Source organism: Miniopterus natalensis, chromosome X (assembly GCF_054644295.1).
Source record: "Miniopterus natalensis isolate mMinNat1 chromosome X, mMinNat1.hap1, whole genome shotgun sequence".
In the NCBI taxonomy this organism is placed as follows: Eukaryota; Metazoa; Chordata; class Mammalia; order Chiroptera; family Miniopteridae; genus Miniopterus; species Miniopterus natalensis.
In genome coordinates this window covers 69,836,999-69,850,559 of record NC_142103.1, presented here as the reverse complement: position 1 = coordinate 69,850,559, position 13,561 = coordinate 69,836,999, and positions in this window count along the sequence as shown.

Below are 13,561 nucleotides of genomic sequence, written 5' to 3'. Positions count from 1 at the left end.
TCTGCATCAAATTTGAGAGATTTGTCCATGTCATCCATAGCAGCCGTAGACCCTTGTCTCCATTGTGGACTAGAAGTCCAGTGTATGACGTTAGTGATTATGATCTGATTGTGCCATTCTCTAGGGGATGGACACTAAGGGTTGTTTTTAGTGTTTGACTAGCGCAGTGAACAGTGCTACAATTAGGCAAGAAAAGAAATAAAAGTCATCCAATTCGTAAAGAAGGATGTGAAAGCATGTTTGCTGATGATATGCTCATGGAGATAGAAAATCCTAAAACTCTTCATTAAGACTTAGAACTTATAAAGGAATTCAGTATAGTTGCTGAATACAGTATCAACGTACAAAAACCAATTGTATCTAAGCATTAGAAATGAACTATCAAAAATAAAAATAAGGAAATAATCCTATTCAAAATAGCATCAAAAAGTATAAAACATTTAAGACTAAACTTAACTAAGGAGACATTTGTGGAAAACTACAAAATATTGATGAGAGAAATTAAAGAAGACCAAATAAAATGGAAAGACATAGTCATAAATTGGGAGATTTAATATTGTTAAAATATCCATCTGTGAAATTGGACCCTTACCTAACATTATTCACAAAAATAAATCAAAATGGGTTAGAGACTTAAGTGTAAGACCTGAAATTATAAAACTCCTAGAAGAAAATACTAGGAAAACTAATCTGGTCAACAACGAAAAGCACAATCAAGCAATAGAAAAAGTAGACAAGTGTGACTACAACAAACTGAAAACCTCTCTGTACAACAAAAAAAAAACAATCAATAGAGGAAGAAGACAACCCATGAAATGGAAGAAACTACTTGGCACCCATTTACCCGATAAGGGGATAATATTGAAAATATATAAGGAATTTCTATAATTCAATAGAAAAAAACACAAATAACTAAAGTGGGCAAAGTACTTGAATAGACATGACTACAAAGAAGACATATAAATGGCCAACAGGTATATGAAAAGATGCTCAACATCATTAATTACCAGGGAAATGCAAAACAAAACCACAATGAAGTATTGCCTCACACCTGTTAGTATGTCTACATTAAAAAACAAAACAAAAATGTTGATGAGGACTTGGAGAAACTGAAACCTTTCTACGGTATTGATGGGAATGTAAAATGGTGAAGCTGCTATGGAAAGTAGAAAATTAAAAATAAAATTACCATGTCATCTAGCAACCCCACTTCTGGGTATATATCCACAAGCATTGAAATCAAAATCTTTTAAAAAAATTATTGTTGAATGAATTACAACCCCATTGATCCCTTCTACCTCACCTCCACCCCCTCCCCAGGCCTTCACCATACTATTGTCTGTGGCCATGGGTTATACATATATGCATATAGATTCTTTAGTTAATCTCTCCTCCCCCACCTCTCCCCCCACCTTCCCTCTGAGATCCCTCATCTGCTCCATGCTTCTCTGTCACTGGATTTATTTTGTTCATCAGTTTATTTTGTTCATTAGATTCCACATATAAGTGAGATCATGTGGTACTTGTATTTCTCTGCCTGGCTTATTTTGCTTAGCATAATATTCTCTAAGGTCCCTCCACGCTGTCCCAAAGGATAAGAGATCCTTCTTTTTATAGCTGCATAGTATTCCATGGTGTAAATGTCCCACAGCTTTTTTATCCACTCACCTACTGATGTGATGGGCACTTGGGCTGTTTCCAGATCTTAGCCATTGTAAATTGTGCTGCTATGAACATAGGGGAGCATATATTCTTTCTGATTAGTGTTTCAGGATTCTTACGATATATTCCTAGAAGTGGGATCACTGGGTCAAAAGGCAGTTTCATTTTTAATTTTTTGAGGAACCTCCATACTGTTTTCCATAGCAGCGGCATGAAATCAAGATCTTTAAGAGATATTTGTACTCCCATGATTATTGTGGCATTGTCTACAATAGCCAAGATGTGAAGGCAACTTAAATGTTCATCAACAGATAAACTGAAAAAGAAAGTGTGGTATGTACATACAATGGAATAACATTCAGCCTTAGAACATAAGGAAATTCTGCCATGTTGATCACCATGAATAGCCTTGAGGACATTATGCTAAGTGAAGTGAGCCAGTCACAAAATAACAAATACTGTATGATTCCATTTATATAAAATATAAAATAGTCAAACTCATAGAGGAAGAGATTTATTTTTATTAAGACTTTATTTTTTAAGAGCAGCTTTAGGTTCATTGTAAAACTTATGGGAATGTACAGAGATTTCCTATATAACCATGCCCTCAGGTATGCATAGTCTCCCCCATTATAAACATTCCCCATCAGAGTGGTGCATTTGTCACAATTGATGAACCTACTTGGGCACTTTATAAGCACTCAAAATCCATAGTTTACATTACAGTTCACTCCCGGTATGTATTCTATTGGTTTGAACAAATATATAACGACATATACCCATCATTATGGTATCATACGGCGTAGTTTCACTGCCTGAAAATTCCTGTGTCTTGCCTATGTATGCCTCCCCCAGCCCCTGGTAACTACTGATCTTTTTCCTCTCTCCATAGTTTTGGCCTTTCTTGAATTTCATTTAGTTGGAATCATATACTATATAGCCTTTTCAGATTGGCTTCTTTCACTTCATAATATACATTTACAGTTCCCTCATGTCTTTTTTAGCACTGAATAATTTTCCATTGTTTGTATGTACCATAGTTTATTCATTTATCTGTTGAAGGACATCTTGATTGCTTCCAACTTTTGACAATTATGAGTGAAGCTGCTATAAACATGTATGTAGGTTTTTGTGTGGATATAGGTTTAAAACTCATTTTGGTAAATATCAAGGAACATGATTGCTGAATACTATGGAAAACGTATGTTTAGATTTGTAAGAAGCCACCAAATAATCTCCCAAATTGGCTGTACATTTTTGCATTCCCCACCAGCAATGAATGAGAGTTCCTGCTCTTCCACATTCTCACCAACATTTGATACTGTCAACATTCTGGATTTTGCTATTCTAATAGGTGTGTAATTGTATCGCATTTTGCTTTAGAAGCAGAGATTTTTAATGGTGTTTGCCAGGTGCTAGTGGGATGGGGAAATGGGAAATTGCTTTTTAACGTAAAAAATTTTAGTTTCACAGGATGAATGTATGTAGGGGAAACATAATTCAGCCCATTAACACCACACCAACTTGTGTTGGACTATTAATGTTGCCGTGTGTCCTCTAACACTCTAGGATCCAATTATTCCCCATTATGTTTAGGTTTCTCAATTCAGTGTTATCTCTTCCCACTGCAAACTCTGGCCTATAGAGAAGAGTGACCACAGAGCTCTTCAAGCATATTTGGGTTACCCTCATAAATTTACCTTTTACAATCATGGTATAAGGTGTGACTTCTGGACCTTCCTAGGTTAGGTGGGCAGTTCTTAAATGATAAATCAACTATAATAACCCCATCTCTCTAGTTTTTTTAATCCTTTCCTTTAGTCTAAGCCACATTTTGGTCCATGTTTCAGCCAAACAACAAAAAAACTTAGAGCCCTTTCTCACTCCGAGTTGTAACATCAAATTGAAAATCTCTGCTTAGTAGGCCCATATCAATGATTTTGTCCCGATCCAACTTTGTTATCTTCTACCATTATCCCAGAATTGTCTGTATAAACTTGAAAAAATCATGCAGTTCTCTTGGAGTATTACACACGTACTCATGGGTCATATTTTGTACCTCACATTTCAGGGCCTGCCAGTATTTGAGTCTAGTTATAGGACTAGATACAAAGAAGGATTGTGAGGTTGGGTCCTAAAGGCAATCAGAAGTGTGTTGCAAGGCAACTACCTCAATGAAGACCATTAGAGATTTCTCAGGCAATATTTTATATATATATATATATATATATATATATATATATATATATATATATATATATTAATATAGAGGAACCTCAGTTCCAAAAAGCTGTTCAAGAAGCAATTTGTTTGAAAACTGAATCATTTTTTCCCATTAGAAATAACGTAATTGAGTTAACTAATGATTGTCTGCTTTAACATTTCTTATATACAGTAGATATCTAATGTACTGTTTAATTTATAAACACTTTAAAAACAAAAAGGACATGAAATGTAAATGAAAATTTAACAAAAAGGAAATGAAATGTACAGTAAAAAAAATGAAAATTTAGCCCTAGCCGGTTTGGCTCAGTGGTTAGAATGTCGGCCCATGGACTGAAGGGTCCCGGGTTTGATTCTGGCCAAAGGCACGTACCTCGGTTGCAGGCTCTATCTCCAGCTCCGGTCAGGGCATATACGGGAGGCAACCAATCAATGTGTCTCTTTCACATCGATGTTTCTCTCTCTCTCTCCCTTCCACTCTCTTTGAAAAGCAATAGAAAAAATAACCTCAGATGAGGGATTAAAAAAAAATGAAAATTTACGTACACACTAGAACTTACCTTTAATGTTGAAAGCTACCGATGACTGAATATGGACAGGAGGGATGGAAGGATGTTTTTGTTTGGAAGGGGAGCCTCGTTTGTCTCTTTGCCCCGCTAGAACTTGCTTCAGGCTCACTGGGCCTCTGTCTCACTAAGAACTTATCCAAGGATGTTTGTTTTTGTCTGTGTTTTAACACTTGCCTGAAGTGAAACACTGCACTGTCATTGAACAAGTTTATGGGAAGGTTTGCAACTTCTTTGTCAAGGTGGCATGTCTCAATAAATATTCACAGCACAATTTCCTGAGATGTTAACAGTGCGAAGTTTGGTGGTAAACTGACTCATACTAGTGCATTCTCTCTTTTGTTTGTCACCTGAGAGACACGTGACATGATCATACAGGTATCAGCACGAAAGGGTTGTCTAGTTGAGAACCAAAGTATTTTTTGACAACCAAGACATTTTTTCCCTGTGAACAATTTGGTTGAAAACCGAATTGTTTGAGATGGGAGGTGTTTGAGAACCAAGGTTTGACTGTTAGGGGGGGAGAGGTTTAAAGAAATTAGCTCATGTGATTGTGGGGGATGCAAGTCTGACATCTTCAGGGCAGACTGACAGGCTGGAAATTCTGGCAAGAGTTGATGTTGCAGTTTTGGGTCCAAACCTTCTGAAGGCAGAATTTTTTTTCTATTCTGATTATCTCAAACTTTTCTCTTAAAACCTTTTACTGATGGGATGAGGTCACCACATTATAGAGGGCAATCTGCTTTACTCCAGGCTTACTGATTTAAAATGTTATTGTATCTAAAATCACTTTGCAGCAATATCTAGACTGGTATTTGACCAAAAAACTGTGTACTATAACCTCACCATTTGCCACATGAAATTAACCATAACAGTGTTAAGCATTAGTTCATAATAATTATGAACATAAGAAGTTGGCGGATATTGATATTTTATTCATAATGTCTGAATATTTTCATTTTCTTATTAATTTTTCACTCATTATGCAAATACTCATTGATGAATAGCTTAGAATCTAGACATATCTATGCATGACAAAGCAGAAATTCTTCACCCTAGGCCCCCTTTTATTACCCCAATGCAAAGATCTTCAAAATGCAAAGGAAACAGGTGGCTATTCCTCTTAAATGTTAAAAAATAATAACACAAGTAACACTCTTTTTTTACTCTCGGTATGGAAATAGAGAGTCATTTGCACAAGAGCCACTTGTCCTGACCAAGATGTCAAAGGTAAACACAGCTCAATCACCACTTTAAAAAACCTGCTTTGGTTCTTTATGACAGTGCTTGTGTTTGAATGTATATTAAGAGAGCACAGCCTTCTGGTTTCCAGGTCTACATGTCAGGAGCTTGGAAAGCAGCAATCCTATTCTTACACACACACAAAAATATGAAAAATCAATTCTTATGCTTATCAGAAAATTGAGGTCACAAGGGCAAACCGCTTCCCTGAAAACTGGAGAGTCAGGCAAATACAGACAAATGTGCCATACCAGGAGCAATGGAACCAGCCTCTGGTAGGAATACTTAGAATAATGGCTATAGATTTATCATGGATTAACTTGGGAGATAAGAAGTCCTGGAAGCCCAGACTTAGGAGGACTTCCATACTTTCCAGAGTTTTCTTCCAGAAACCCAATCAGGCTCTCATTGTAAAGACCATAGAAAAATCCCTACATTGTTACAGAGGGGAAGGAAAATATCCATTTTGAAATATGCTCGAAGTATTCTGTTCTTCTTAACAAAGGCCTGCCTCCAAAGGAAATTATTTTACCAGAGCCTAGTCAACCCATGGGAGTGGAAGTACCCAACTGTAGCCCTGTTTAGCCTTCAAGGTAGGAGAATGATAATAGGAAACCCTGACTCCTTTCATCCTGCTTGTTGCACCTAAGAGGTAAAAAAAAGCTGAGAAGTCCTTGTGGAAGTCATGAGCCAGGGCAGAGGGTCCCCAAAAGGCTGAGGCCTAATCATGGGCTGCGGATCACTTCCACTCCCCACCACACATCCTGCCACCATATCAATTGTCCTCCTGCACAAGAACAAAAGATGACAGCTAAAAAGAATTGCAAGGTTTAGATCCTGTTTAAAAAGGAGGTTTTAGGGCAACCCAACCCAAGGGAAGATAAACAAGGACAGCAGAGGCTTCTAGCCTCTGACACCTGCAGCTGCAGTAAGCACAGTCTAATTTCTAGCCTGATAAAAAATACATTGAAGGCCTTAAGAGTCATGCTAATATGCAAAAACAATCTGAAGAGATGGAGTGAGCATCACAACCAGACTAAGACATGGCAAATATTTAGGAATGATCACACTGAGAATTAAAGATAACCGTGATTCATATTGCTAACGGGGAAAGTGCAAGACATGCAATGGCAGATGGCTGAAGTAAACAGAAAGGAGACTCTGAGACTCAAAAGGAAATGGTAGAAATAAGAAAAAACACTAACAGAAAATTAGAAAGTATAATTTTTAAAATAGATGTGTACCTCTTACTATTTCTAAGAAGTGCTACCAAATTCTGAATAATAGTAACCATCAGACAAACCAGGTGATCTCTTTTTGAATTTTTGTTAATAAGCTAAGCAATATGACATAACTTGACAGAATCCTACCATAGAACTTCATGACTTCTTAACTAAAATAGTAGACTACAAAATCTTAAGGTGTTTTAACTATCAGCAGAGGATTTTACAGATCCCCAAACCTAAATGAAATGGTATGCTGTTTTTATCACTTGTTTTAAAGATAGTTCATTTAATTAAGGCTTTTATATATGAAGAAATTGTGTTAAATGACAGATGAATTCTTCTTGTATGTGAAATTATATGAAAACTACATTATACTTGACATATTAAATTATCATTAGGGAAGTTCCAAGTAGCCTTTTCAAAACTAGTAAGGCAAAGAGATCCTGATGGAGAAACAGAACATATGGAGAAACAGGTGTAAAAAGATGGAGGAGCTTGAGAAGGATAGAAATGGAGATCCTAACTGAAAGAGAAATTATGTAACATATCTTAAAATGATTGGTGATGTGAGAAATTAATAAATGAGAGTCCATTTCTTTGAGGAGATGCTGATTGTACTGAACCAGGTATCCAGAGAGTGAGTGGTGGAGGAGGCATAGCAGGAGAAGCTAAGACTGGATGAGAAAATGTTTTACACCTTGTGGGTTTCACTAAATTTCTTCTTCTTCTAGTGTTCTCATGACTGCGAATAAGACTTTTGCCTCACCTCCCTAAAGGTACAAAGTGTTTTCTTTCTTCAGCATGTCTTCCATGATTTGCAGCTCCAAAAGAATATGTTTGTTTTTTAAAAATGTTAAAATTGTGTTGTTAGTCTTAAATTTCTTTCTCCTGCTGCCTAAAATGAGCCAAATGATTTATTCAAATTATCATGTTACCTTGTAGAGCTCTTGAGTTAAGGTCACAGAGTGGCTATGCACCTAGTCTGGGTGGAGGGAGGAGGTCTTGCTCTTCCTCAACAAACCTTCCTCGATGCTTCCCTATATTTACTGCTTAAGTAGAAATGGTTATAAGGAGAATGAGAAGGAAAGATAATTTCTTTCTCCCGAACATGTGTTAAACCTTTGGAATCACCTGAAAAAACACACATGATGTCTAAAATTACTTTTAAATGTATTACTTGTAATGACAAGCCTGAAGCTGCAATTCGTTGCACTTTATTCTAAAAGAAGACAACCAAAAAAATATAGTTGGAGAGAGAACTTATAATTAATAAGTAAACACACTTCAGATTACAATGTTGATGCTTCAAAATGACATAAGATGATTTATTTGGATATCTGACTGCTGAATTGACCATTTCCACACAGTGATAGTGTTTAACCTGTAATAGTCAGATTATTTTTTTAAAATCAGACTTTTGGGTTGCCTTTAAACAATTTTTGCATACGTAAAAATGAAATCAGGTTATCTTTCAGGCAATTTTTCTGGTAACATTGAAAAACATCTTTGGTCCAACTGAGGTCTTGGGAAAATATAGAAGCAGTGACATTTGTATTTTTCTTGTGAATAACCACAAGTAAACTTTCAGAGGGAATTTGGAAATGATAAGATCTTGTAATTTACCCTGAAAATTTGCTGGGAATATTGGCTGGAGGAGGTAAAATTAGACTATTTATTGTGTACAAACTATGAGCAGATATGTTATAATGCTGACATAGGGATTGCATCTCCCTAATGGGCATCCGTCCACCTGGGGTACATTATTGCAGCCCCAGCCAGAGTAACCTAGGGAGCTGGGCTGTTACTGGGCGAGAGTGGTGGTGGGGACCTCATTGTTGGTGCTTCCCTTTTCATTGGGTTGAGCAGCGGTCTCTGAAGGTCCCTTTTGGATCTTGTCTTCCCTTCCCTTGGGGTTGCTGACCTGGGCTTCCAGTAGTCACTCTGGATGTCAGCACAAGTCATTGAATCGACAGGGTCTACAGCGCAGCAGGGGCCTATACTGTGGGTTACCAGCATCACACAGGCTCTCCACGGCCTAAGCTTTAGGCTTCTTGGTGGTGGTTGGTGAGACTCTTGGTCCTGGAATGGTGCTGGACCCTTTGGTTGGCTCAGCAAGTAGCTGGGGCCCAGCCACCAGCACAGCCTTCCGCTGCAGCTCAAGCCCATCCTCTCCAGTTACTAGGGGCTGCCTCTCCAGTTATGCGATTCCACCCTCCGGAGTACAGGCCCCAAAAGTCCCTAGGGGCCAGAGAGCAGAGTAGAGGGTGAGGAGACTGGCTAAGAGGTTAAACTACTCCACCACAGTGATAGGGAAGCCATAGTGGCAGTGGCAGAGATGAGAGAAAGGGCCAATACCAGCAGATGGGCCAGCGATAACAGATGCCCAAGGCTGATCCAGCTGATGGGTGGCAGAGATGAACTGCAGTGGCAAGGGCTGAAGAAATGGTCAGATGTTGACAGAGAGGAAGGCCACGGGTGCTATGAAGAGACAGCATAATTGGAGAATGACGGACAGAGACGGAGATTAAGGAAGGGTAAGGAGGGTCAACAAAAAGTGCCAAAGCTGGTGATGTAGAAGAGGGATGAGGACTGGCACGAAGCAGATATCTAATGACAAAGTGAAGAAGTGATAAGGAGGAAGGGACAGGAGAGAGGGAGGGGGAATTGACCAGGAGCAGGAGTTCAGCTTTGTTAGAGAGTGAAGATGTGGGATGAAAGGAGTGAACCTTGAACCTAGTGGGTGAAAATGGACATTGACCAAGAATGATGGGAAATGACAAAACTTGACTGAGATGGTCAGATAGAGATGGAAATAATGTAGCCAGCCTATGGTTGTTGACTGCGTGCATGGCCTATGGGTTTGGGATCTCTTGGGAGAGTCTTCACTGTTTTCCCAGGTTTTCCATATATCCCTTTAGCCGCCCCCCGCCCCAGCCTGAAGTTCCCACACCAAGGACATCTCTCTGAACCTGAGAGTGGCCTTGGCCAAGACACGTTCTGACAGGACAAAGCTGATGGATTCTACCTCAACTCTCCAGACACGTCCAGCTACCACAGGTGTGCAGGAAGGGGCAGGGAGGGCTGTTCCAGAAAAGCTGTCAGAGGACCCTGGTGTTCAGCTCTTTCTGAAAATATTATAACTGGAGTTGAGCCCCCAAGGTCCCTTCAACCCCAAACCCCAGTCCAGAGCCCACGATTCCTCCACAGCTTGCCTCCCCAGCTCTTTCTTGGGACTGCAGTCTGGCTCATGTAGGCATCCCCGTGTTCTTTTCATACCAAAACTTTCTGCTTTCAGACATACCTTCCTCTTGATTAGGTTCTCCTGGGCTACCTCTCTTACATGCAAAATAAATCTTTAGTTTGCACCCCACTGCCCCCAGATATGGTGACTACAGAGGCTCTATAAGCACACTGTTAGTTCAAAAACTGACCTGGGAAAATAGGGAGCCATGAGGGGAGGGTGAGCCCCAGGTTTCACCTAGAGGACTCAACACTGGTGTGGGAAGCTTCCAGGGCACAAATGACTGAATCTGGGGCATGGCTTTAGGTCTGACATATTTTTCATTGGCTTGGAAGCCTTTGGAGAGAGAAGAGCTTTTCCAGGAGACCTACACCCTGAAGTTATTTCCAAGGTGACCACTAGATGGCACCAGAAAAGAGCTTTTCCTGGTTACCTCCACTAGGGTGTTATTTCCAAGATGCACACTAGATGGCGGCAGAGAAGAACGTTTCCCTGCCTTAGGGACTCTGCCCACTTGGTTTATGTTTTTAAAAAATAGATCTTTATTGATTTCAGAGAGAGGAAGGGACAGGGAGAGAGAGAGATAGAAACATCAGTGATGAGACAGTCATTGATCTGGGGATCAAGCCCACAACCTGGGCATGTGCCCTGACTGGGAATCAAACCTTGATCTCCTGGATCATAGGTCAATATTCAACCGCTAAACCACACTGGCCGGGTTGCCCACTTGGTTTAAAACGAGAATCCAGACCCTTGGTATTAAGCTCACTTTGAGATAAATCCTGCTTTAGGCCCTTTACATGCCTTATCTCGCCAACTGTGCCCATTTCCCAGATGAGACGGACAATTATTATCTCCATTTTATAGGTATTTAATCTCAAGACTGATTCTAGCACAGTTCAAAGTCCAGAACCATTTATGGGCCAAGATGGGCCAGAAGAACATGCACACACAGTATCCTGGACAAGCAGAGTAATCCAAATAGTCCTTGCAGCTTTGGGTCGAATCTTGTTCATTGTACTTAAAGAAAACCTTCACATAACCTAGTCGTTCAGCTTGCCATGCACTCAAGCTGGTTTATGGGATGGGACTAGGGCAGGCAACTGGGGATGGGGACCGGTCCAGATCCCTATAACAATGACTTCCTGTCTTCTACACCCTGCCTGTCCTCTGACCTTTTACAATATGTTCTTCAGTCCATAGCACTGGTCTGCTTCTGCCCATGATTCCTTCCTCTGAGGTCTCAACTGACAAGAGCTTTCTAGCTACTCAGAATGGAGTCTAGGGTGGGGTTTTCTTTATGGGAAACAAGACAAACACAGAGCTCACTACTGGCTCTACCATCCACTAGCTGTGTGACTTCAGGCAAAGAAATGGAAACTCAGTCTCCTCATCTGGCACATAGGGATAGCCATTCCCTCTCAGGGTGGCTGTGAAGATTCAGTGAAGTAGTGCATGTTTGCTCCTGCCCAACATGTGATCAGCACTCCCTTTCTCTCCCTTTTCCCTCCTTAGTCCTTTCTTTACCTTTTATGGGCCAGATGAATAAAAAATTTAGCAAATAGTCTCCTTTTAGCAGAATGAGCTATCCTATTATAGTGTCAAAACAGCCAAAGCCCCCCTAAGTACTAACTCTTGCATCTGCGCTAGCTTTATCCTCAGGATAGTATTAATCACAGCCTCTCTCTGGTCTTTGTGCTCCTGCTCCTCTTCAAAGACATGATCCCTGTCTCAGCCCAGGCCAGCATCACCTCTGACCAGTCTTCTCAGTGTCTCTCTGCTTTCTGCACTGTCTCATTCAGTCCAGCCTCTACACTGTGACCAGTTTGATCTTTCTAAATTAGGGATCTAATCCAGCCACTTCCTGTGTATAGAACTACTAACAGCCCCCCCCCCCCCCCCCCCCAGCGTAGAGAATAAAGTCTCAATCATCAACACAATGTTGAGACTATCAGGCCAGTTTCTTCTCCTGGTCTCATTTCCTATCATACCACCACAATCCAGTCACCCACCAGGTACTCCAGCTGTCACCATTAACCTTTTTGGTTGATGATCAGTAAGGGCTTTAACAGATAGAGGTGCTAGCATTGAGACTGAGCCTGAATGCTGGAACCTGAATAAAATATAGACTTTCGTGCATAATAATGCATCGATATTTGTTCATTAATTGTTAACAATTCTATTAAAAAAACTAGAGAGGAGAAGTTAAAAGTGAAGTAAGATAAACCTATTGAATTCGAACTGGAAACCTAGAGGAAATGAGTGATTTCCTAGTAAAAATAAACATTAATAAACTAGACCCTAAAATAAGGAAAATACGATGATAATTTACCCATCTAGGGACCTCTTCCCGCAGCTGGTGCTCTTCTCATTGTTCTGGGGTTTCCCTTTCCCAGGACAGAGAAGGAACAGGAACAGAGGTGTTCAGCAGCTCCCCTAAGAGCTGACCCCACGCAGGTCTTCATCCCCCCAGCTGTGCCCTGCCCAGTGAGGACACCATCGTGGAGGGAGTCTCAGGTATTATCTTTTTCCTTTTTATTGAATTTCCTGGGGTGACACTGGTTACAAAATTATCGTTTTCAGGTGCATGATTCCACAACACACTATCCGTACAATGTATTGTATTCACCCCAAGTCAAGTCTCCGTCCATCAACATTTATTCCCCCATCCCCTCCTCCACCTCCTCACACCCCTCTCCCCCCAGCAACCACCACACTGTTGTCCCTGTCCATGAGTTTCTTTCTCTTTATGATTTCACTCATATGTGGAATCTAATGAACAAAATGAACTAACAAGCAAAATAGAGACAGACTCAGAAATAGAGAGCAGGCTGACAGCTGTGGAGGGGAGGAGCTGGGTGGGGTGGGTGGAGGGATTGAGCAAAAAATTCTCAGGGATTATTGATTCCTGTGTGTGTCAGCTAGGACTTGTTTTATTGCTAGGAACTGGACACACTTACTAAAGAAAAATAAATAATTTTTTAAATGGTAAAAATATTTGCAAGAGGCAAGTTTAAGAGTGGGTTTGGACCTGGCAGGTCCAGGTTCTCACATTGTTGCAGTGGGATCTGGTCCCTCTCCAACCCTGCATCCTGTTAAGTGCCTTTGGGGGGCGCCATTCACAGGCACAGGCTCTCTCCCTGCATGGAGAGTGTCCAGCAACTCCCAGCTGACACCCACTCATGGGGAAGAGGTGTTTCCCTTCCTTTGGGTTCCATGAAAAGTCACAGTTTAAAAATGCCAGTAGGGTACTGAAATGTCAGGGGGACCACTTTGTAAAGTATGTGATTATCTAACCACTATGCTGTACACCTGAAGTCAATACAAAGTAATATTAAGTGAAAAAATATGTCAAGCAATCCCTTTGGTCTGGCTTGGTCACATTATCATCTTTGAATCCA